Here is a 24,791-nt window from a genome sequence, read left to right as displayed (position 1 = left end):
AAAAATTCAATTTTTGAAATTGGCGCCATTTGGCCATAAATCTTGCTGCGCCGTTGCCTTAACATGTCAGCGGCACTTATTGTGCTTATGGACCAAACATTGTTGCAACTTTATTCAAATGCCAACGGCAACAATGCGAGCCACGAAGCAACAGGAAACAGGAAAAGCAGCAACTGGGATTTGGATCCAATTGGATTTCATTGGCTGGGAACATGCTCTCTCTTTCTCTTTCACTTTCTTCATCTCCCTCTCTTTCTCTGTCTGTGACTTGGCTACAAATTCCCTGCCATGCACAAAGCCCGTGACTTTGATTTATAACGTCGCCTGGCTGCTCCTGATATTCCTTTTCTTACTTTCCTCTCTCCTCTTTTTTATTAATTTCACAAAACCCCGAGACGTTGTCCTTAACCCTTTTGTGTGACTAAGCCAGCAGATTTATGGGCCACATCTTGCCTCCAAGAATTTCCATTGCCCACTTTCGTTTTATTTTAATGAGTTTTGCGTAATTGGCTCGGTTTGTGGCTTTTTTGGTCAGTCTATCGCCTGTTGATTTATCTGTCGTCTATATGATTCTTGAATATCCATTTGTTGAGTGTCGATAGTTAATTGTTGACTGTCGGTTGTCTATAATCGATTATCACTTGTCGAGCTTGGATTATTAAGTATCAAAGTTGGGTAGTTAATGATCGATTCGATTGTTGATTATCATTATTATTAATTTATTTATTGTTGTTCAATTTCCTCTATAGGTTATTGATATTGATGGCTTGATCATTGATTGTCTCTACTCTCGTTAAGATTCGATTTTTGTCAATATTGTTTATTGATTATCGATCAATAATCTCCAATCTCCAATCTATAGACGACAGTACATCGAGAATTAGCAGATAAATGTAGCTTAGATATCGACTAGCGATCATAGATTAAATACCGATTGTGGAAGATCGATAATCCAGAATATAATGTGACGATTGTCCGTAGTCAAGTGTCGATTTCTATTATTAATTATCAATTGTTTACTGTCGAGCCGTGAGTGCTGATTCTTGATTCTCAATTAGTAACTCTAACGTATCGATTATTTATTGTCGATTACCATTGTCGATTGTCTTTCTCGTCTATTAAGTGTCGCTTGCTGAGTGTCGAGTGCAACATGGCAATAACTTTCAACACGGCAATTTCTATTAAATTCAACGACTTCGTAACTAATTAGCGCAAACCATAAAAACAAAGAGCGCATCAAGGGGCGCATCATGAGACCGCAAAACCCAGAACCCGCAGAATGGGAACAGGACGACAGGAGAAGGCAAGGATCAAGGGCTGTTGCACCCTTGGCGGCAGCCAAAAAGCAGTTGCTAATGAAGTTTGACATGATGTGCGTTGACGATGACGGGCAGCTGGGATTGCTCGAGGAGTGCAGGGAAGAGGAGAGGAGAGAAAGGTTACAGATGAACTTGAAGTTGAATTTGAGTCACTGTTAACATAAAGTGAAAGGCGGCAGCTAAGGGCGGCTCAAATGCTGAACTGTTGAACTTTTGAGGGACATCGTTAAAAGACCATAAAATGCATTAAAATTAAAAACGTGTTCAAATGCTCCACATCAACTTGTTGCTCTGCACTTTTTAATGAGCTCTTAATGAACCAGCACAAAAGTCAAAAAAATTAAATAACTACAAATGAGAAGCACCAGCGTGAACGACTTTATGATGCTCGTTCATGATGTGTATCGTGGATAAAATGGGAGAGAGATTATTATGATAAGTTGAAACTTGATTATTTTGATCAATGTTGGTATTTGATAATTGCTTAAAATTTCAATTTGATCCCTTGCTCTAATACGTCGTCTCATATCATCTCAATATATAGAAAAGCTGATTGATCGTCTTTCCATTCTATCTCTAAAACTGTAGATCATATCGCCAGAGAAGTTTTTTTTTCTAGAGAAGATGGAAAATATTGATCTATATACAGATCTATTTCTTCTATGAAATGCTTAAGTACATGCATGGGACTAGCTCTTGAAGTATAAAAGAATTCCTGGAAAATATATTTTAATATATATTCGATATATTGAAAAATTGATTTTCTATTCATAGAAAAAGTACAGATATAAATATTAAAAAGCATCAAATAAAAGTTCAAATGAACAGTCCTTATATACCTCGCAAAGCCAGCACCCAATATACCCTCTTCACCTCTTCGAGCGAGAATGAATATTAAACCAAAATTAAGACGCACGCATTCGTATAATTTGCGTCTCATTTGCTGTGGCGTTTCGCAGCTTAAAAAATCGTAAATAATAAACAAATTTTTAATAAAAAAAAAGTTATGGAAAAAAAGCGCGCGCATATGCTGCATGTGACTTTTGTTGCTGGCCATAAATTATGTAAATTAAAATGAAAAAAAAAAAAAAAAAAAAAAAAAATTGTGAAAAAAAAAACGAAAGCAATGCAAAGTGCGTCGCTCTAATAAGGGTAAATGGTCACACGCAGCAGCGGGTGGGCGTGGCTAACTGCCCTGTGTTTCTGTACTTGTTTTTTTTTCTGGTGTTTTTCTTTTAGATTTCCATCAAAATAAATGTGGAAAATATGCCCTTTTCTAACACATTTCGTAATTTGTTTTCGTGCTGCTGTAAAACACACTGAAATATGAGGAAAAAATTGCCACATTTTCCCAAATGGATTTTTTATTAGATTTCCCGCTACGTCGTCCACACAGAGGGTTGATCGAATCCGTGGGAATGGGCGTGGCAGGAGGAAGAACGAAAGAAAGAAATCTGTCGCACTAAGCACATAAATTCACTCGACGGATTCAACTAGGCGAATGCGTGCACAGACAAGTCTCTAAGTAAGTTTTTGTAATCACCCAAAGCAAGTTAAGTGAAGGAGAGAGAGAGAGAGCGAGGGATAGTACGAGCAAGAGAGAGAGTGGAAGGGAGGAGATAGATCTGTGACTATCCACACATAAATTAAACATCCGAGACATATGCAAAGGCGTAACTCGAAAAGACAACGCAGGTGAAATTTATTGTAGCGAAAAAAACATAAACTTTTTTTAAGGAAAACTTGTCAAAGGTTACACTGTGCAACAGGAAAACTGATGTTAGTGAGTTAAATGAAAAATAAATAAATAAATATATATTTTTGTTTCATTTCCTTTCATTTGGTTTTATTAAATATATGATTATATATTAGATTATTATAAGCATCTTAATAAAAATAATTTTAAACACAACAAATTAGTCAAATTTTTTAAATTCTAAATAGAAATTTATATTAATTTACTCCTACGTATTATTTGATTAATTCCTGCTAACTATTCCTAAGTAGACTTATTGTCTGGACTTTTAGTCGATGAAAGTCTAGAATATAAAATAAAATAATGATGATAATAAAGATATACAAAATGATGATAATAAATGATGATAATAAAGATATACAAAATATACAAATGAGGTAAGTAAACCAAAAATTAAGAGAAATCGAGAGAGATGGGCACTAGATCACTTTTAATTCTTTATATGTATGTACATATTGTTTCCAGAGAGTAATGCTCACTCAGCTCGGTAGCACAGTGTAATTAGGATGGGGCTGTCTGGGCTCAAAAGTGTCTTGAAGCAAAAAAGCCACTTGCAACTCGTTTTGTGGCAACGCTTAATTTTTAATGCCGGGCCGTGAAATTTATTGTGGCGCCACAAATTTGAGTTAATCTCCGTGTTGCCAGCGGGACTTAAAAGCTGCCAGCCACGCACGGCTGATGATGCGCAAGTTTTTTGGGCTGCGGGTGGTTTTTGAATTCACAATTTTAGTTTGCTCCTGCTTAACTGTACAGCGATGCTACGTGACTGCGTGTGTGTGTACGTGTGTGTGTGTGTGTCTTGTCTGTGTCTATGTGTTTGTTTGGCAGTTGAAAATCCCTGCACTGATTTGATGCCACTTGGCCAAGGGGCAGCTGGAGCTGAAGCAAGAGGTGTGATAAGTGCTTTTCTATGCGTGTTGCATTGTTCTGTCTTGACACTGACTCGACATATCCGCCGAGACATGCCTCAATTTGATCATCAATCAATTGGCGCACTAACGAGCCGACTATGGCTGACTCCGATACACACACACACACATACACACACACACACACACACACACACACACACACACACAGAGTTACACACTCACATGTGCTCACAACAAAAGGAAAAAGCGCAGAAAAAATAAAATTGAAACGGAAAACAGAATCATCTCGTAGCACGTAATTTCGCTTGGCCGTGCTGAGGTTTTTCCACTCTTCACATTGACCATGAGCGATGGCCCCGAGACACAAATTGAAATTGAAATTGAAATCGAGATTGAGTCAAGGAGTTAAACTCCGCCTGCTGACTGACGGTGCTGTACTCTGCTCTACTCGGCTATAAATTACAGCCATGCCACGCCCACCCAAAAGTAAAGGCTTAACGGCAACCATAAATATTTATTAATGAAATTAACTGCTCTCGGTCTCGCTCCTTGCAACGGCAAAAATATTCAAATATCAGCGCCGAGTCGTTCACATAATTAAAATTCATGTTAAGCCAAAGCGTGAAGCAGGGGTTCAGTTCGAGAGGGGGAGCCACTGCTGGAGGGGGCAGTGGCATCTGGAGTGGGAATGACGCAATGATCGGGCTGAAGCTGTTGATAGCGCAAAAGCCATAAGGCCATTAATACATGGTGGAGCCCACGTTAAGTTGCGACCAGGACAGCTGTTGTGGCATATACGAGTGTGTCTGTTTAATATGAAATGCATATGCGTATCTGGAGATGAGAAAAGTATAGCGTTTGAGAACTCTTCTATCTATACACTTATATTCAGCTATATATATATCTTTATAGTTTCATCTGCCTTTGCTTTGTCTTTAAAGCATATATATTTGAGAGCAAAAAAAAAAAAAACGCTGAAAAATATTCTGGACGGCTTAGATCAGAATTATCGCTTTATGATTGCCACTAATTATAGAGTTAACTAATTTTATTATCAGCCAATATCAATCACACTGACAATTAATCTACAAGACAATCAGCCTACTTGATAGTCTACCAGTCCTTCAGTCAATTAGTTAATTAATCACGCAGTTACCCAGTCAGTCAATCAGGCAGTAAGACAGTTCAATCGATCAGTCAATTCAATCAGGCAGGAAATCAGCCAAACAGTTGAAATCCTCTTCATCAATGAAACCAGTTAAATTGTTTAAGCATTAGTTCAATCAGTCAATCAATCAATCAGTCAATCTTCCGTGCAGAGCGCCAGTCAGTCGGTCAATGCATATAGCCTAACAGTCAGACTGTATATCTGCTATTCAGTCAGTCAGTAAATCAGCCAATTAATCATTCAAACAGGCACACCGACGGTCAAGCAATTGGCTGGCCTATCTTCACTTATATGAGACCACTCAATTAGTCAGTCTATCTATTAACCTATTGATTGAACGTAGCATATCAACCAACTGACTGATTCAGGCAGTAAATCAGTGAAGCAACCCATCAATCAATCAATTGGCCTATGAATACCCAATTAGTCAGTCACTCAATCAGCAAGTTTCTCAATCAGTCACTCAGTAAACTAACTCACAAACTTTTAAGTATTTTATATATCGTAGCATCCATGCATTCACTTTAAACGTGCTCGTGTCACGCACCCATCTCCAGCACGCACACATGTGCTCTGTAACGGGTTTTTAAAAAGGGGCTTCCACACATAATTTTGCAGAAATTATAACCCTAATTATGGCCATGAGGCGTTAACATGAAAGTGTCGCCGTTGACTGTGGCTAGCCAAAATGGCGGTAGCCACGCACAACACTTGCCTTGCTTTGCTGTGAGCGTGTGCGTATGAGCGTGTGGGCGTGGCATGTGTGTGGTTAAGTGGTTTTTCAGGTTGAACTGCAACCCCTGCTAGCCAAGAGAATCCGCCGCACTCAAAATTGATTTGGAAGTAGCGAAAAGTGGAGCTCATTTTAATGAGCAACAAATTCAATTTAACTTTCTTGTGAATACATTCATTTGCAATTCATATATATTCATTTGCAATTGTCTTGGCAGCTCTCCAGGGACACGGGTGGGCGGTAGGGGGCGAGGGCAGCAGCAGCAGCTAAGGGAAATTCACTCAGGCTTTTCATATGCGGCGCATTCAATTAAATTGGCATAAATTATACGCTCTACGCACAGATCAGAGACTAGCTTTTAGCTGCTGTCAGGTACAGAATACCCCTCTCTCTCTCTCTCTCTCTCTCTTTCACTCTCTCTCTCCATCATACACACACATAAATCAGCTACTTTTGACAGCGACTGCCAAGTGGCTTTGACTGCCACTTCAAATGCAAATCAAAAACATAAACTTGTCGACCAGCCCAAGCCCCGAGAGTCCTTTCTGCCCAGTTGCCTCCATCCCCATTCCTACCCTCCTCCTTTGCCGCATTTGTAACGCTCTTAGTTTTAAATGTGGCCCGTTATTTTCGTGGCCCGGGCATTAGCGACGGCGTTTACATGTTAACACCCACAGCCCAGCGCCACAGATATAACATTTCAAAGCAATAAAATGCGCCAGGACCTCGACTTGCCCCACATTCACAGCGTGTCCATCGCAGCATTTCCTTTTAATTTTTTTTTTTTTTTTTTGGTTATAAATTTTGTTTTCTTTTTGTACGCTGCTTAAGAATTTGAAAAACTGAAGAGTATATCGGCTTTTGAAGAATTAACTTTAATTTGATTATCCTCAAGATATCAGAGTATTCTAAACTATGGCAGAGTATTAAAGGGCTGAGTAGACTGGAGCTGACTAGGTTTGACTAATTTAGATAAGAGTAGACTGGAGTTGACTAGAGTTGCCTAGAGTTGCCTAGAGTTGACTAGAGTTGACTAGAATTGACTAGAATTGACTAATGTAGACTGAAGTATACTAGAGGAGAATGGATTTCGCTAGACAAGATAAAGTTTAGACTAGACCAGCTAACAGTGACACATTCAACTTCAAAACCTCAGCCAACAGAGCATTAGACAGTCAGTTACAGTCGTCCAACCATTTTTGCTCTCCTCTTCTTCTGTTGTTACTGGCCATTTGAACACGTTTCCGCCGTGTTTTCCTAATGATGTGTTAATGCCGTCTGCCGTGCGCCGTGAGCCCTGCGCGTTCATGATGCGATTTATGTTAGCTCTAATTGTTCAATATCTGACCAGATATGGTATTTAACATATATATTAAGGATAAGCGAAATGCCAACAGCTGCACAGAGCGTAAATCAAATTTATGACTTTCTAATGAAAACTTAGAAAACTCTTCTTCAATAAACAATTCAAATGCAAGACTGAGACGCAGTTTTTTGATAAATGTGTCATAGATCAATGGCCAAGCATTGTTGTTATATTGAAAATTTATAACTATTATTTACAGACGATTAAATAATGTTCAATTGTGATCAATAGACAAGCAGCTGCCCTGCCCTGCCTTGCCTTGCCCTGCGCTGCCATCTACCGCCAGGTCCTGCCTCCCTGAATGAAATGATAGACATTTGTGTGTTGGCTGCAACGCAAATTGGAATCATTTGTTAGGCTTAAACCCTTTGCAAACAAAGGAACAAAGGTTATTGCCCGACTTGGCCGCCACCTAATGAGCCGGTCATAAATAGGTAAAGCCCGAGGCAAGGCAAGAAAAATATAAAGCTCGCCCTGATAGATGGGCGAGACAAATGTTTTGCTCGAAGGCGTGACGAAAATCCAATCAAGTTATACAAATATATAAATATGCAAGTGACCATCCCCACTGCCCATTGTCCACTCCCCATTGCCCCCTCTGCTTCTTCTTCTTCTTCTTCTTTGCTGGACACTGTCCAATAACAAAAACTAATATAGAAATTAGGTGTGTAATGTGCTGAGCGAGCGATAAATATTTCTTCATATATTCCTCCATATATTCTTCAGATATGTATTTTATTTCTAAGCTTGACAAAATATTTGCAAAATGTTTTGCTCATAGAGTGAACCAAGGCGTGAGAGGGTGGCTCGAATAGTTTTCGTCTGTGGGCGGGGACTGGCCGGGATTTGGTGTCTATTTCAAGTGTTTGCCACATGGTACATTTGTCATCATGATTCGGCCATAAATACAAACTGCGCAGCCATAAATAAACATTTACCAAACACAGCAAAACTTATGAAAATCGTCGAGTTGTGGCGCATTCTTTGATCCTTTATGGAGTTGGTTTCTATGCCTTTTAAGAGCTATTCCTGCCAGCTCACTGGGCAAATGTTTTAGGCCCTGCAGGAATCTGGATAGATGAGTTACCTAAGTGATATGTAGAAATAATTTGAATTACTAAAGAATGCAGATTCTGATGAGTCTCAGACTAGTGTTTAGTGTAGTAAAGATAGTATTTTGATTAAAGGATTTTGAAGAATGTTAGGTGCATATATAAAACTCTTTCATTTCATTTCTGTATTCTATTTATATATTTTGCTTGAATGCATACAAAAATAAAACATTTTTAGTTTCTCTTCTGTATTCTATTCAAAGTTTCTTGAAAATTATGGAGAGTTTTAAAATGATGAATATGCGGTTCAGAAGGAATGCCATCAGATTTTAGAAAATTGATTAACTTTTATAAAGGTTTAAAATTGTCTATTACTTTTATTTATATACAGTAGAACTCGATTCTAACGACGCTGACTGCATCAGCGTTATACCCTAAAGTCTCTATGACCATATAAATTAGCTTAAATAAGTTTGTCTGGGAACCAGAATTTTCGTCGCAATAACCGCACTATATGCTATAAGCAGAGATAAAAAAATTTACAAATTAAATGGGTATATATTCAATTTTTTTTTTTTTTTATAAATTCATCTTTATGATTGAAAGAGAAGATATAAATGAATGATAGTTTATTGGGGAGACACAGAGGCAGCCATAGACAGGCTGTCAAAATTAAAACAACTCTTAATATATCAATATTTAACTTACACCAGAGTGACAGTTATTAACATATTAACATATAAATCAAGAAAATTTTGATATCAAAATATCATATACAAATCGGTTTTTGTTTTATGCCATCAAAGTGACTTTAATGATCACAAAAATTATAAAATCAGCACATGTGATTTTCGAATTACCAAAATTAAGCATTTTGTCGGCACTGCCTCGGCTTTGGCATCCTTTAAGACAGCCTCAATGTTGCCTTTGGGCAAGGATTGTAATTTAAATTGTATTATGTTGATGCCCGTGTCGTCTGTCTTTGATGTACCAGCCGAGGATGATGAAATGTGAAACTATCGATAATGATGCTCATGAATTTCGCATGGCCAAACAATGCCACGACTACGTGTATAGAGCTCTCGAGGATGGGGGTAACTTAATTAAAGATGCTGCAGACGATGCCTCAAATTTGTCAATGGCAACCAGGCAGCCGCAAAAGGCAAACAATCTTGGTTTACACACGTCCTGGCACACACACACACACAGACACGCACACACATTTACACACATCAATCGCCTGTCGTCGGCAAGTGTCTGGGAGTGGGGTGGTGGGGGTATTTGGCAACCCTTTAACCGTCATATCCTTGCAGGACTTCGTGACGTGAAACTATTTTAATGTGTTGCAATTAAATTAACATAAATTTCGTTACCAGTCGAACGACAGCCTTACAAGTCCTAATCCTCTGGCCGTCTGTTTGCTTTTTGGTCTGGCACACGTTTTCCTGCCTTTCGCTTTTTTGCCCCAAAAATCAAACAGAAAGGCGGCTTTTCATCGGCGGTGGGCGGTGGGCGGTCGGTGGTGCGGGGCGTGGCGGTGCCGTCGTTGGGCTGGTCGCATGCAAAAACGCGCCCAGGGCCCAAGTTGATTGACACCACACGACGCGTTAATAACTTTAGCAACGCCTTTGTCCTGCGGCACACTGGGTTGCCCCTCTGCAATCATAATGAGCATGTTGATGATGGAGATAATAACGATGATGACGCACTATCTCAGCAATAAGTGCACACGCTCATAATTATATAGTTGCGCTATGTTTGTTTTAAGCTAAGTTCCTCTATTTGTTTACTATTTAGCCAGGTCCTCGGCTCTCCTATCTCTCCTCTCTCTCCTGGCTTTTCTGGCTGTCGCTTATCCTCGTGTCACGCAACCCAATTATTTTGTACAAACATGTAACTGTTAATTGGCAGTCTGTCTCCTGGGTGCGTCGCCTCTGATAGTTTTTGCCCGCCAGTCATCATGGCTGAGATTGCTTTTTTCGAAGGGGTTGCAGCTGGGGCTAAACTCAGGAAGGAGTTAAATGAGTTGGGAAAGACAAAAACATTAAAAGAAAACAATGATTTTTGGACGAAGGAAGTTACCTCTGCTTAGGTATTGTATGGAATTTATTTAGTTCTAAGAGAGTTAGGTTAGTATAATTATATATTTCTTATAAGTTCTATATTTTATAAAGAAAACGTTCTACAAGTCCAACCTCTTAATAATCGCATACCTATTTGAAAAAGATATTAAATATCTTCATTTTTTAGGAACTGAACAGAACTAAAATGAAAAGTCTATATTTTAAGCATTATTTTTATGCACATACTTGAAGCTATATATATTGTAAGCAATACGAACTCAGCTATGTTGTTGTCTGTCCGTCTTTCCATCTATACGTTTATCTATTCTGTAGTAAGGTTCTTGAAATTTGTGGTATATTCGTGTTTTTAATATGAATATTAATTTTGACTCATTCAATCAATTTTTACATTTAGTATTTTTTGTAACTGTCCATTGTTACAAGACTAGTGTTCTCCTTAATACGATATATTTCATGACATGTCTTTCATATATCCTACTTTCCCTCGCTCTCAGATATTTCAAATGTGACTCAAATTAAAATGTTAAATAAATTTTAATTGCTAATTTGACTGTGAATTACACTTTGAGTTATTCATAATTCCAAGTTACCTCGTTTTGTATACTCTAAGAGACCGATTTAATTTAAGAAACCTTCTCAAATCTATATCCTTCCCCAAGTCTAAAAATATGCAGCTCGTACAAATTTCAGCTGCGCTGATCATTCAAACTGTAATTACAGAAGGATATGCTATAAGTGGCTGGCTGACTTGGTTTGTTGGGTGTTTTGGCCCAGAAGCAATTCACATGTCAAAAGCGTAAAAATGATCAAATTTGCTTTGCTTACGCTCAGATGCACGTAGCGTATCTTATAGATACTTAAGTATCTTTGTGTAAGCAGCTACTTGGCTGCATATGATTTATGATGCAGACAGACGCGACGCACTGCACGCTGTTCGTTTTTTTCTCTCTCTCTGTTGCTCAACAAGATTTACGACTCCTGCACGCACACACGCACACACACACATGCTCTGGCAGGATATGTGGCAATAGAATGAGTATGCAAAAAGTGCGCTCAGGCAACAGGACAAAGGTAGTTGGGGGTGGACAAAACTGAAAGTCGTGATAAAGCAGCAAACACTCAGTGCTAAGCTTAGCGTGTCGCATGTGCCACATGCCACATGCCACATGCCACACACACACACTGACACACACCAGCACATATGACATGTGCTTAAAAACTTTGACTCAGAGCTCACAGAACTTTAAAGCCAATTACAAGACATCAGCACAGGATTAGATGCGCCGCAATTTTCCACACAATTTTCTGCGCAGTTGAGTGCGCTTTAACAACTTGATGTCCGCCTGCCTAGACTTGGCCATTTGCTGGCCGATAACAAAAACTAAAAGAAACATCAATTGTTTAGCCTAATTGCTTGAGCCCCCACCCGCTCCACATCGCCTTTCATTTGCGTCCATTAGTTTATCGCAAATGAGAAAAATTCGTCAGTTGCGAAAATCAAATGAAATTTATTTTAGCCAAGAGCCAAAACTGATGGCCATATCCTTTTGGCATTTCAATCTCCTCTCCCTCTCCCTTTCCCTCTCCCCACATCCTGCCTGCCTGTCAGTTGCTATCAAAATCATAAAACTATTCGAGCAGGGGCAGCTGGCGGCTCCTTTGTCTAGCACGCTAATAGAGTTTCGCGTGGCGCGTTTTTGCCAATTTCACTTTTCCGCTCTTTCCCAGCCACGCTTTAAGGAAATCATTTTTATTACAACTATATCGAAGCTTTTGTAGTCTTCCGCCAGCTCTTTGTTGCTGTTGTTTATGTTGTTGTTGCTGTTGTTTCTCTACTCAGACTTTCTGTCTGGCTGCTGCCTTGAGTAGCCTTAAGTGCAGCCTGTCCATTGGCTGGCCCGACAGCGACTTTTTCTGCCTTTGCTGCGGCACATCAACCGGAGACTGAACGGATACCGTTATGGATATCCTTTATTTGAGGAGATTAGTGTCGAGTTCACTTCTGTTGCCTCTCGCCATCTGTATCGATGCCAATTTATTGATAGCAAGTTGATATCAAGCTCAAAACAAAATTATATACTTATGCGAATTGTCAATGACTGACCGTTGCTCTATTATTGGCAATGGTCTGAATGCTTGAAAACTGAAATTACTGGAAATTATTGCTTGAAAAGCTCGAAAAGTGTATGAACATGGGAATGGGCAACGGAGCAGTATATGCAATTGCAGCGAAGCTGTTAAAGCTTGGAAGTGCCGTGTAGCTCTAAAACTGTAGCTTTTAAGCTGCTGACACTGTCGGAGCTTGAAAGCTATTCTAAGAATCCCAATTGAGATTTAATTGATAAATCGCATTCGAATTCTATTGCAAATTTGCTACTGGAAATTTGGTAAGTTGCGTGGAGCTTCGACTCGGGTTCGAATCCAGGCTGCGACAGTTTTGTTCTTTTTATACCCTGACCCCATTGAAAATGCGAAATCAGGGTTTCGTTGAAATGTATGTAACAGGCAGAAAGAGGCGTGGCAGACCCAATAAAGTATATATATTCTTGATCAGCGTGACGAGCTGAGTCGATTCAGCTCTGTCCGTCTGTCCGTATGTATGAACGCGTCGATCTCAGAAGTTATAAGAGCTAGAGACTTAATTTTTTTTATACCCTGAACCCATTTTCAATGGGAAATCAGGGTATAATGGTTTTGTTGAAATATATGTAACAGGGAGAAGGAGGCGTGGCAGACCCCACAAAGTATATATATTCTTGATCAGGGTGACGAGCTGAGTTGATTTGGCCCTGTCCGTCTGTCTGTCCGTCTGTCCGTCTGTCCGTCTGTCCGTCTGTCCGTATGTATGAACGCGTCGATTTCAGAAGATATAAGAGCTAGAGACTTCAAATTTTTTTTAAAATGTCCGTAATTACAGCGCGCATATCAAGTTTATCATTAAAAATCGATAACTCATCCCGATCTTTTTTTATCGATAAAAAACCTTATCGAAAACCAGTTATAAAATTATATCTTCTACACCTTTATTGCTAGAGTCTCCAAATTTTTAATGTATGCTTATATGCAATTTATACAATTTCGGTTTTTGTTAAAATTTACCCCCCACCCTTAAATTCACCCCCTCACCCTCACTTTTGTAAAAAGCGTATTTCAAATACTAGAGACTTGTGCTTTGGCAATTACATGCATATCCATGTTATAATCATAATCTGAAAGTTTCATGAAGATCGTACGTCCATAAAAAAAGTTATTAAACAATTAAGTTCTCATAGTAAGCGCACACTGCAGCCCATGCGTGTTTATGGGTGGGTGCTTGTGTGTGTATGTGTGTGTATGTGTTTGTGTATGTGTGTGTGTATGTGTATGTGTGTGTGTATGCGTTTGTGTATGTATGCGTGTGTGTGTGTGTATGTGTGTCTGTATGCGTGTGTGTGTATGTATGCCTGTGTGTGCGTACGTGCCTGTGTGTGTGTGTGTGTGCGTGTTTCTTGTGTAAGCTGAAAGACGCGAAAAATTATTGAAATATCTATTGCTCCAAGGGTTCAGGGGATCTCGTAGTCGAGCAGTCTCGACTAGAGCTTTCTTACTTGTTTTAATATCGAGTTTATCACAAAAGAGGATCAGGGATATGAGGGGATCTCCTAGTGGGGTAGTCTCGACTAGAGCTTTCTCAAATGTTTTTTTTTTATTTAAAAAAAATTATTTTTTTTAAAGCTAGCAGAAATGATTCAATTTCATTAGGTAGTTTTTTCCGCTACACTCTATACTCCTATACCCTCTAGCCAGATTTAATAAATGATCTTTTAACTTATGGTCTTTTTAACTTTATGAACAGAAAATACTACGTAGTACGTACAATGATCTATGTAAGCCGACAAGCGCAAGTCAATACACCCCTCCGTCTGCACCTATTAGCTGCATATACATATATGTACAAGACAAAATACGACTATGCTCTATTTAACATTGTGAAGAGCGCCCTATGAAGACTGCCTTAAGCCACCAATTAGCAACCCCTCCCTCGTACACCTCTACCTATCCAGCTACCCATTCACCCACCCATTGCTCATTTTTATGCACCACTTGAGAATGTCACAACAAGTAAACAGAGCCCCAGACTTTTCTACTTTTGTTGTTGTTGTTGTTGTTGTACTCCTGCTGTAATTGAGAGAGCGCGCTAATAACTCAGACCATAATAAATACGAAAATCAAATGAAAACAAGCGCAAAACTTCCGTTAGCCAAGCAGCAACAACAACAATTAGAATAATGTTGGCTCAAATTAAAAACAAAAAAAAAAAAAGAAAGGAAAAGGACGAAAAACCTATAGGTAGCGCACCCTTCGCAGTCCGGACATCTCGCGCATTTTTAAGCAGTCGAGTAATTACACGTTTAATTGCGAAGCTACGAAAAAAAATAACACAAAAAAAATTTGGGTAAAAAAATTACTTGAAATGCAGACATTGAAATAATGGAAAACTGTTCAAGAAAATTATGCAAATTTTTTTCAGTTGCTTCCGAAACGGATCCGTTGTCCTGTCCAAGGATCTCATTACGTGTGCTGCCTGCCTGAGTGCAGCTGAAAGTTCGATTCGAAATTCACTTAGACTTGATGTACGCACATTTCTGGTTCCATTTATTAGATTTGTTTCAATTTCACCAACCCTCGGAAATTGTTTTTATTTCCTTAGCCTGAATTCGTAATTAGCCAACGCGGGTGGCGCGAACTCAAAGATTGAAGGCCAGGAGGTATTCCTATTACAGTTAATTTATTTTTTTTTTTTCGTTTTTCTTCACTTTTTCCAGTTTCTGTTGCCTTTAGTTTTTCCCCCTTTTCATTATGCGTGGACTCCTGCTGGACTGCTGTACAGTCTTGATGTGATAAAGTAATCAACGAAAAGTTGATTTTTAATTCTGAAATAATTTTGCATTGTTTGCTTAATAGTATTTGCATTTATACAATATGCTCGGAATATAAAGTGGTTTTTGTTTTTAATATGTACGAATACTTCCTTTCAAGCTCCTTGAATTTAGGGTGTTTAACGTAAACAATTTGATTAAAAGTTATTAAATTTTGTTTCAATATCTATATTTATATATTATATTTAATATGGACATTCGCAAACACTTATTTTTAAGGAAAATATTGATATTTGTTTAACCTTTTTAAATAAATTCAAAATTAAAATTGAAAAAATATAGAGCACTAAATAATATTTATTTATTATTTACAATGAAAATTAATATGCAGTTTTTAAATTTTAAATACCTAAAATATTCAAATGACTTTATGTCAATATTTTCTTAATTTTATTTTGCCTTTCTTAAGTGTTATATCAAGCTAAAAATTTTAAAAATGTTTTTAATTAAAATGTCTTTTAATATTTCTAATAAGAAAGCAGCTCCAACAAATATTATCAAATTAATATCTATATATATAAAAGAAAGTTGTGTAAAAGTAAAGACTGCTTATAACTTGATTTGGGCTGAACCAATTTTCATGGTTTTTGATTTGTTGGATTTGTCTCCGCAACGAGTTTAGTATAGGGTCTTAAAAATACTGAAAAAATTTGCCGAATACTTGAAAAACGCGGTTTTTTCCCCAAATGTTCAAATTTTTTTTATACCCAGTAGGCTTGGTAACAGTGACAGTTTTGACAATAGTGTAGAAGTAAATAAACAAATGTAGTCAGTCAGTCTACGGTCTCCTGACCTCGAGCAGACCTGACTATTCAAAAAAAAAAAAAAAAAAAAAAAAAAAAAAAAAAAAAATTTCAAATCAAAAGGAAAAATATTTCAAATCAAAAATCTGCAAAAAATCAAAAGATTAAAACCTGACTGTTCAAAAAATAAATAAAAAATTAAAAATTCGAAATTAAAAAAAAAAGGTAATTATTAAAATGTGTATTTTTGGCTTTTTATATTTTCGGACTTTTAAACTTTATAAATATTTCAAATCAAAAATCTGCAAAAATTAAAAAAAAAATCAAAAGATTAAAACCTAACAATCAAAAATAAATAAAAAATTCAAAATTCAAAATTCGAAATTAAAAAAAAAAAAGTTAATTATTAAAAATTGTATTTTTGGACTTTTACAAAAGCTAAATATCTCGAAAGTTCAGGTATTTGTTTGTCTCAAACATAAATTTGTGTAAATTATTTATATTTATATTTCTCGATTGTTTTATATGGTTTTGTGCGAGGGCAGTATTACTACAATATTAATAAAAATGCCGCGTCCTAGAAGATCTAATCTTTCCCGGCGGACCCATAATGCAATTAGGCAACGGAATAGCGCGAGTCAATTATCTGACGAAGAGCGAGAAATCGCCCGAGAAAGGCTCCGCGTTAGTACCCAGGGAAGAAGGGCCTTAATTCGTGCTTCTCAAAGAGAGGCAGCCCGTGAAATGGCAATAAGAAATGGTTCAAGGATTGATTTGAATCGAGCAGCGTTTCGATATGATTGCACCATTGATTACAGCTTGAATCGTTTAGTTTGCATTGGTCCAATGGACGTTGTTTGCTAGCATTGTGGCGCATTGAAGTTTGCTGGTGAAACGCCCGGTTTGTGACATTGCCATTAGCGGTCACCATAGCCATTGCGTTCCCTGCTTTATGGCGAAACACTAGAATCACGACATTTTCTAGCGAACACTCAAAAATACAATGCCTGTTTCCAAATGACATAATTTGGGGCGGAAAATATTGGAGACGGATATTTAAGGTAATTTACGTTAAAAATTTTATTTTCTATGACTGCCAAAAAAAAATTTTGAATAATGTAGTTTGTTAGATTTCTGTAAATAGTGTTTGTAAATATAACTATAATAACTATGGCTTTGAATTTAAAGATTCAAGGCCAGATTTGCCATCGCATTGGATCATTGCAACCTATTGAAGATGCACAGCAAAAATTCTTGCAAATATACTTCATGGGCAATATGGAAGAACAACTTGACCGGCGTCAAGAAATGAACACAGCTATGAAAAGAGCAATTCTCCATGATTTGCATGCTTAGAAATTTAAACCAACCAAAACTGTGCAATGGAACGCGTTTGGTGATAAGAAAACTGATGAGCAATGTGATTCACGCGTTGATACTCAAAGGAAAATTTAAAGATGAGGAAGTTCTTATTCCTAGGATTCCGATGAGCTCAACAGATATGCCCTTTGAATTTAAACGAATTCAATTCCCGCTTCGTCTTGCCTTCGCCATGACGATCAACAAGTCACAGGGCCAATCTTTGACTATTTGTGGCCTCAATCTAGAAAATGCGTGTTTTTCTCATGGTCAATTGTATGTGGCATGCTCACGTGTTGGCAAACGATCCGCATTATTTGTTCTTGCACCCGACCAAAAAACGAAGAATGTCGTTTACAACAAGGTGCTTGAATGAAAATCCGATTAATAAATTTATCAGTGTATCCCAGCCTGAACAACATAGCTTTCAACAATTTTTTACCTAGAAATAATATAGAGGGCAATGCAACGTTTGCCGGGCCTGCTAGTTATTAATATTTTTTATTTATTTTTTTTTCTAGAAATATATTTTGTAAAACGCTTTTAAGACTCCATTCCATCTTAAGACTCTGTTAATTCCCGCACTCTACAGAGTATTTCACAGCCTGGACACTTGCTCTAAGCTCAACAAATAATTTAATAAACTCATTAAGCGAATTCTTCTTCCGCTTGGTGCACTTCGGCCGTTGGCATACCCCGCCCCCCGCAGCTGCCGTTCGTTCTAAATTTTTGTAATCTATGTAAATATATTAATTATGAATGCGTTCGTAATGACTTTGTATCTTTGTATCTTTTGGCTAAGCCGCGGGGCTGAAAAGGAGCTGAAGCTGCGGCTGGACTCGCAGCAGCTGTGGCGCTTCTCACATTTTGCTATTGTTTGGCGGCTTATCAATGTCCGCCCAGGCGGCGGGACTGGATTAAATGATTAATAAAATAATATTATATAGAGGCAGCTACAAATTTGTGGCGCCCAGACGAATCGAAATGTGTGCGCTGCATAGTCACGCAGGCATAAAAATTCAAATTCGAATAATAACATAAAAATTGCAGTTGGCACTTTTTATGGCATGGCGAACGCGTGTCCTGCCCGCACAAAGGATATCAAATTGTATAATATCAATTTCTAATTGCATAAATTTTGCGAGCAGCGAGCTCATCTTGTTAGATTTACGATGCGCCTGCCTTTGTCGACGTCTCGGGGGCAAATCATAAAAATTAAAGCGCTTCAAGGTGTTTGCAGCCAGGTTCATGTCCTTGCATCCTGCCAGCAGCTCGACTGCGGCATCAACTTCGGCTTCGACTACGGCTCGTGCCGTCGTGCGTTTTGTTTTTATTTGCCCGTCGCAATGCCAACGAAATAAAAACAACCATCAAATGCCGAGTTAAAATGTTTTATTATTTGACTTTATGCCCTGCCCTCGCAGCAGCAGCAGCAGCAGCAACAGCAGCAGAAGCAGAAGCAGCGACAGTTCAAGAGACAATTGCCGAATTGTTTATTATTATTCTGTTTTCTTGGCAGTCCCCGATATCTCTGGCTCTGGCCCGTTTAGATGTTTGATGTCTTTGCAATATAAACATTGCCTGCCGACTGCCGACTGCCTCCTGCTGCCTCCTGCAGGGTCCTTGCGGGCATCCTTAACGGCGCAATATCTCTAAAAATGTTATTAAAATCGCATCGAGCGTGCCGATAAGCAGGCCCAGCGCTTACTTCTCTGTCTAGCCTCTTTTTCTCGCAATTATTTTGATTTGCTGCGGTTGACTGGCTGACGATCCCGATCCCTTGACAACTCAACTGCAGTACAGTAAACACTGTGGAGTATAGCACAACAAGGAGTAGGAGTGCATGAGACAAATTAAGCCTATGACTTTGACAGTGCTGTGGGCAGGTATGAAGAGGTTATTGTCAAGGTCTACCAAGGACTGTGCTTTAGACAAACCCCGTTGAGGTGATATACATATCTAGAGCTGTTTAATTATCATGTAGACTATATAAGATACAATTGTATCTATAGTATATATTATAGTATATTATTTTTTAGGTTTTATTTGCTCAACATTTCTAGATAAAGATTTTATATACATTAAAGATATAGATATGTACATAGGATATATGGCGAAATATTTCATATACCCTAAATATAAAGATCGATAAGAAAAGATTTTATAAAGATGGTTAGGATTTAATATTCAAATAAACATACAAATAAATTATAATCCTTTGTTCTAAAGAAATTCAATAAATATCAATGATCTCAAGCAGGCGGATGAATATCTCTGCGATGAGTGAAGGAAAGTGATTGGTGTAGAATTTGTTTGTTTAACTACAAATTAAGTTTAAGTAAATATTATAACAAGTTTTGAAGACTTTAAATTTATCTTCAAGGGTATTGTAGATTTTGATGTTTTATACATTGGGTATTACTTCAGGTCTTCTGCTGATTTTCTGCGCGATTCTTGGTGTCACCAGTATCACCGTCAACTGTGGGTACTTAAAAGATATTAAATTATATCATATGCGGAACGATACACGAAACTTTGACAGTTGCAAAGTCGTCATGGCAAAATATTCATGACATTCAGCTCTAGTCGAACTGTTATTCGCATTATGAAATGTTCAAACTAAATAAACAAATATAGATAACAATTTGTTGCCAAGCTGATTTCTACGAGTACATACGTGTATTTGTTCATGCTGCTGATACTACTCGTAATAATAATAATAACAAACAATAATCATAGTAGTTCGGGCAATACATTCAATAAATGTTGCATTGCATACAGAGTGAGAGGGGCGAGAGAGGGAACAGGGGTCTTCGGCTTTGTTTGATATACGAGCGTGTAGCTTTTAAAACCACATGAAATGCTTCTTAGTGTTACGTGCCAATGGACGGAACAGGCACTACGACTGGAGTCAGGGCAGACAGCGACACTCTGATTAATCCACTTCAAATAGACCGAGAGTCCCGACGACTCTGACAGCCTTTCGATATCGCTACGTGCGCTTCAGCCTGATTGCATTTACGTGTTGCCTTTGACTCGATTGCAGGGCGCGCCGCATTCAGGTGGCAAATGTCGATTGCACGCTCTCTAATACACAGGTAAATGCAGTCGCAGTCCCCACTCGGCACACCTGAGCTCCAAGCTAATGTAATGCGGCTTGATAGCTATCGCTAATCAGCCCCCGTTTCTAATTAACAACTGCAGCCTGCAGGGGGCGGGGCGACATACTGCACTTTTCAGCGCACCGCCACGCCCACCATTCTTGGCTATCTGCCGCCCTTGGTGAGAGAGACAGCGGCAGCAGCACGTCGGGAATTCGCAAAAACTTTAAGTAAATCTGCTTATCTTGTTTTTGGAAAACTTTTGCTACGTGCCGCCGTCATGGCGCGGCCTTTGTTGTGGCTCGACAGCAGAGCCACAGAATCGTCCCCTATGACACCACACCACACCACACCACACCACACCAGACCACCCGCAATCGCATCCACCATTGAGTTCAACGTACAGCTATCATAACGTTGACAAAGTTTCGACATTTCTGGCATTAACTTGGCTACTTTGTTCCCATATCGCTCGCATTTTCAATCAACCTCAACGAGTGGGGGCGAGTGGGCGTCCGTCCGTTTTGACTGTTGCGAAGTGTGGCCACGCCCTTGCTGTCCAGCCGCCTACAAATTGTAACCGCAGCCGCCTACTTTATCGAGTGAAAATTAATTGAAATTCTCGCCGGAGGCGAAACTGCAGCCAAGTCTGCAAATGCGCTCTGCAAATCTGAACTACCCTTTCCTTCAACTGGCACTGGGTATGGGCAAGGGGTATATGCTACCCGCTAATTGCAAATTGTGCATTATGAAATCAGCCCGGAGTGTGAGCTAATTACTTATTTACACTGCATTTAGGCACAAAAGCCAGCAAAGAGTTGCTCAACATTTCGGCAATTCGATTCGTTTAATTAAACAAAGTGAATAATGCATGGGGAATTATATATAGATGATATACATGTATGTATATCTAATGAGCTACAATCGAACAGCTATTTATTATGAATGACTAATGCAGATGGCAACTGGAAAGTATTTGGTATGCAAAGATTACCGGATGGGATGATAATCCCCAGCCTAGCGCACGGATACGGTATTATCATAACCACAGCTACTTGGATTCGGGTTCAAGTCTCCACTATGTGCTCTAGCTGGAATTTCTAGAATAATTATAAATCCTGAATTACATATCTGGAATCGGATTGAGCAAATACACTTCACTAACATGTTGTTTAGTTTCGTATTATTATTAGCCTTCTGTGTACGGGCTTTTACCTAGACTAATGCATATTTTCAGCCCTTACATTAGATTTATTTATCGCTGAGTTTTTAAGGCTCAGCGATCTTCTCTTACACATTCTTATCACTGAAGGTCAGAGTCATCGCTCATCTGCCTATTTTTAGAGTCCACACTTCCCGTTCCTAGGGATTCAAGTTTCAATCAGTTGTATATTTTCTATAAGCAATATATGGGCATTTCTCTAGAAAATTCTACTTTTGTCGCGTGAGAACGCCTTGATTTCTTTTGTAATTTAGTTATAGACTTTTCTGGAGAAGTGCCCAATGCTAATAATATAATATACAGAATAGGCCGAAAAATCTTTAAGAGTGCATTTACTCCATATAAGATAATCGACTATGTTGATAATAAAATCCACTATAATCGCTGCTGAAACTGTTAATGCTGCATCTGATTCAGCTGCTCCTGCTCCTCCTACTGCTGCGGCTGTTGCTGCTGCTGCTCCAAGTGCTTGCCCCAATTTATAGCCGAATGATAATTTTTTTGGCCATGTCGTCGCTTAGTGCGCGAATTGCAGTGGTCCGTCCGGCTGCAATAACTCGCACCGGCTCGTTCTGGCATGTCCTGGCTGGTCCTGGCTGGTCCTGGCACTGCAGCTGCCAGATGCTGCGTCCGGGCAATTTTTGTATGGCGCATGGTAATCGTAATCCTTGACTGCGTCTGCAACAAAAAAAAAAAAAAAGAAGAGGAATACCATCTATATGTATGCTATTATCTTTGAAATTGTCTGCCAGACGGCAAGAAATATGGATTAAAATGTTGCCGGCATCTGAGGGAGGGGGAGATATGGCTTGAAGTCCTTGATCCTTGTGGGTCTGCGGCTGCGATGGACTTGATTTTTTAAGTGCCGCACAGCAATGCCACTGTGGAGGAGCGCAGCGCATTATGAACGTTAAGGCGTTTATACCAAGTGCCACGCCCCTACCACTGACTGAATGCCCACGCCCAGACAGTTTACAATTTTATTTTTTTTCTGCACTGCTCTTCATTTCAGCTCATGCATACAAAATTAGTGGAGGCGATTGCCAGAGGCAACAGCTGCCAGGGAGTGGGCGGGGGGATTGTGAGCGTTGCACTTGCAACATTTATGGCTTACAGCAAGTTAATCGCACTGTCATCCAGCCACTTTATACGGCACGAGCTGCTCTGCCATCCGCGAGCCTGGTGCGAATAATGCCAAAACATTTTATAATACCCTCTTGAGGAGGGTACTCACATTTCATGAAAGGCATTGATCATTCCAAAAAAGAAGAAGTTTATCCTTTAAAGAAAGACTGTTCTTAAATGAAAGTTTGAAGTAGATTGAAAAGATTTGATGTGTATTTCTGAATTGAAATATTCAAAAACTTAAATGAGATAAGAAAATAGATTAATAATATTAGATTAAAATTAGCTTATAAATTCATCGTAGTCGTCTCACTGTGTTTTGATAATTATAAGGAAAATATCTTAGTAATATCTAATACAAATAGATTGTTAAATACAGATAGACAAATATATATTTTTCCAAGTTCCATGTTTGGAAGGGCATTCAAATTTCGTGCAGTTGAGATAAGCCTTTTCTCCTCATTCTCTCTCTCTTTTTTTTTGCAGCTGAGGCAGAGTCGCTTTAATCCGCTTATGCTTAGAGCAAGGGAAGTGAAGCATTCAAGCTGTCAGCTAAAAGCGAATCTTTCAGAATTGCCGTCCAGACTATCAGCTGGCAAAACGCTTTCGCTTTCGCTTTCGCCTTGGCTTTGACTTTGGCTTTAGCGTTAGCTTGACTAAATAATCTTCCGGCCATTTCGAATGATGTTTCCTGTTGATTTTTAATCAAGAGCAACTGGCGGAGGCATGCAGCACGTAGCAGCCACAATTGGTAGGTGTGGTTGCAACATAAAAACTGATTTTAATGTTGACCAAAACTAGCAAGGTATACGTGTGTGTGTACATGTGTGAGAGTGTGCGGGTGTGTGAGTGTGCGTGTGCGTGTGCGCTGCCTTTGTCTTTTACAACTTGTGGCAGTCGTTAATTTTTATGTTTATGGCGCAAATTTTCGCCTTGCTGCACACACCCACACACACACACACATACACGAGAGCTGCACAATTTGAAACCGCAAAACTGGCAGCAACACCCTCTCGACGGTAGTTGAAACAATAACAATTAGCTGCAAGTTGACAGAGTCGTTGGCGACACGCAAAAATTAATTAGCAGGCCAAAAAATAAGCGAGCTTCGGCGCTGTCATTAAATGCAGCTAAATCAGGACATTCGCAACAGTAGAAGGCGGAATTAAAGCTAGAATACGATGTAAAGCGGGAGAGAGAGTGGGAGAGATAGAGTGAGTGAGATAAACAAGCGAAAAAACTGCACATTGGAAAGTTTTGCAGTGTTTGGGAAAAGTTTGCAAACACAGGACACGCACAGGACACACAGCCAACACTGGATGGCGGCAAATTGCAAAAGGATAATTGCAAAACTAAATGCCAAACTTAAACAAAAAAGCGCAGCAGACACTAATGAAATTTCGATCAACTTTTTCCAGCCAGCCAGGCGTGAGATAGACAGAGATCGAGAGAGAGAGAGTGAGAGTGGAAGAGAAAGTGCACTCCATGCAGTCAGTTGAAATATAAATGATGATTTATTGAATTTTAATTTAGTGCTCCAGCAAATTTGCCATAAATATTTGAGTGAGCGGGCCAAAGTTATGCTCATTGCAAGTTATGCACCCGAAATAAATGAATGTGAATGCCACCCTGAAGGCTTCGCTTAAGTCTCTCTCTCTCTCTCTGTCTCACTCTCTGCCTGCCCTTATCCCAGTTCCGGCAATGTTGTACAGTTGCCTTTCAGCTTTTTAGCTGGATCTGGCGCGTGCCTTGCCCTACGCATGACCAGCTCGACTGCCTGCGTTGTCCTGGTTAGTCCTGCCCGCCCGCCTTCCTGTCCGCCTCTAATTTAGATACTCCCTCTGCAAATTCGCATTTTGGCATTTGTGCGTTGTGCGTATGCAAATTTCGCCAGCCACATGTCATTTTTGACCATTTCCTCTTCAAGGCTCTAAGTAACAGCAACAAAAACAATCACAACCCCAATTGCACG

At 39.1% G+C, this 24,791-nt stretch overlaps 1 long non-coding RNA gene across 1 annotated transcript; it reads left to right on the top strand.

The window, feature by feature from the left end:
• The first annotated feature begins 15,799 nt into the window (after window positions 1-15,799).
• Window positions 15,800-17,794, top strand: LOC149270199 (uncharacterized). The gene is made up of 2 exons (XR_016271660.1): window positions 15,800-16,471; window positions 16,558-17,794. It is a non-coding gene; the product is annotated as an uncharacterized LOC149270199 (long non-coding RNA).
• The last annotated feature ends 6,997 nt before the right edge of the window (window positions 17,795-24,791 follow it).

This window comes from Drosophila arizonae, chromosome 2 (assembly GCF_054131065.1).
Source record: "Drosophila arizonae isolate 15081-1271.41 chromosome 2, UAZ_ARI_1.0, whole genome shotgun sequence".
NCBI lineage: Eukaryota > Metazoa > Arthropoda > Insecta > Diptera > Drosophilidae > Drosophila > Drosophila arizonae.
The sequence above is the reverse complement of the archived record's forward strand: the minus strand, read 5'-3'. Positions and strand labels throughout refer to the sequence as shown.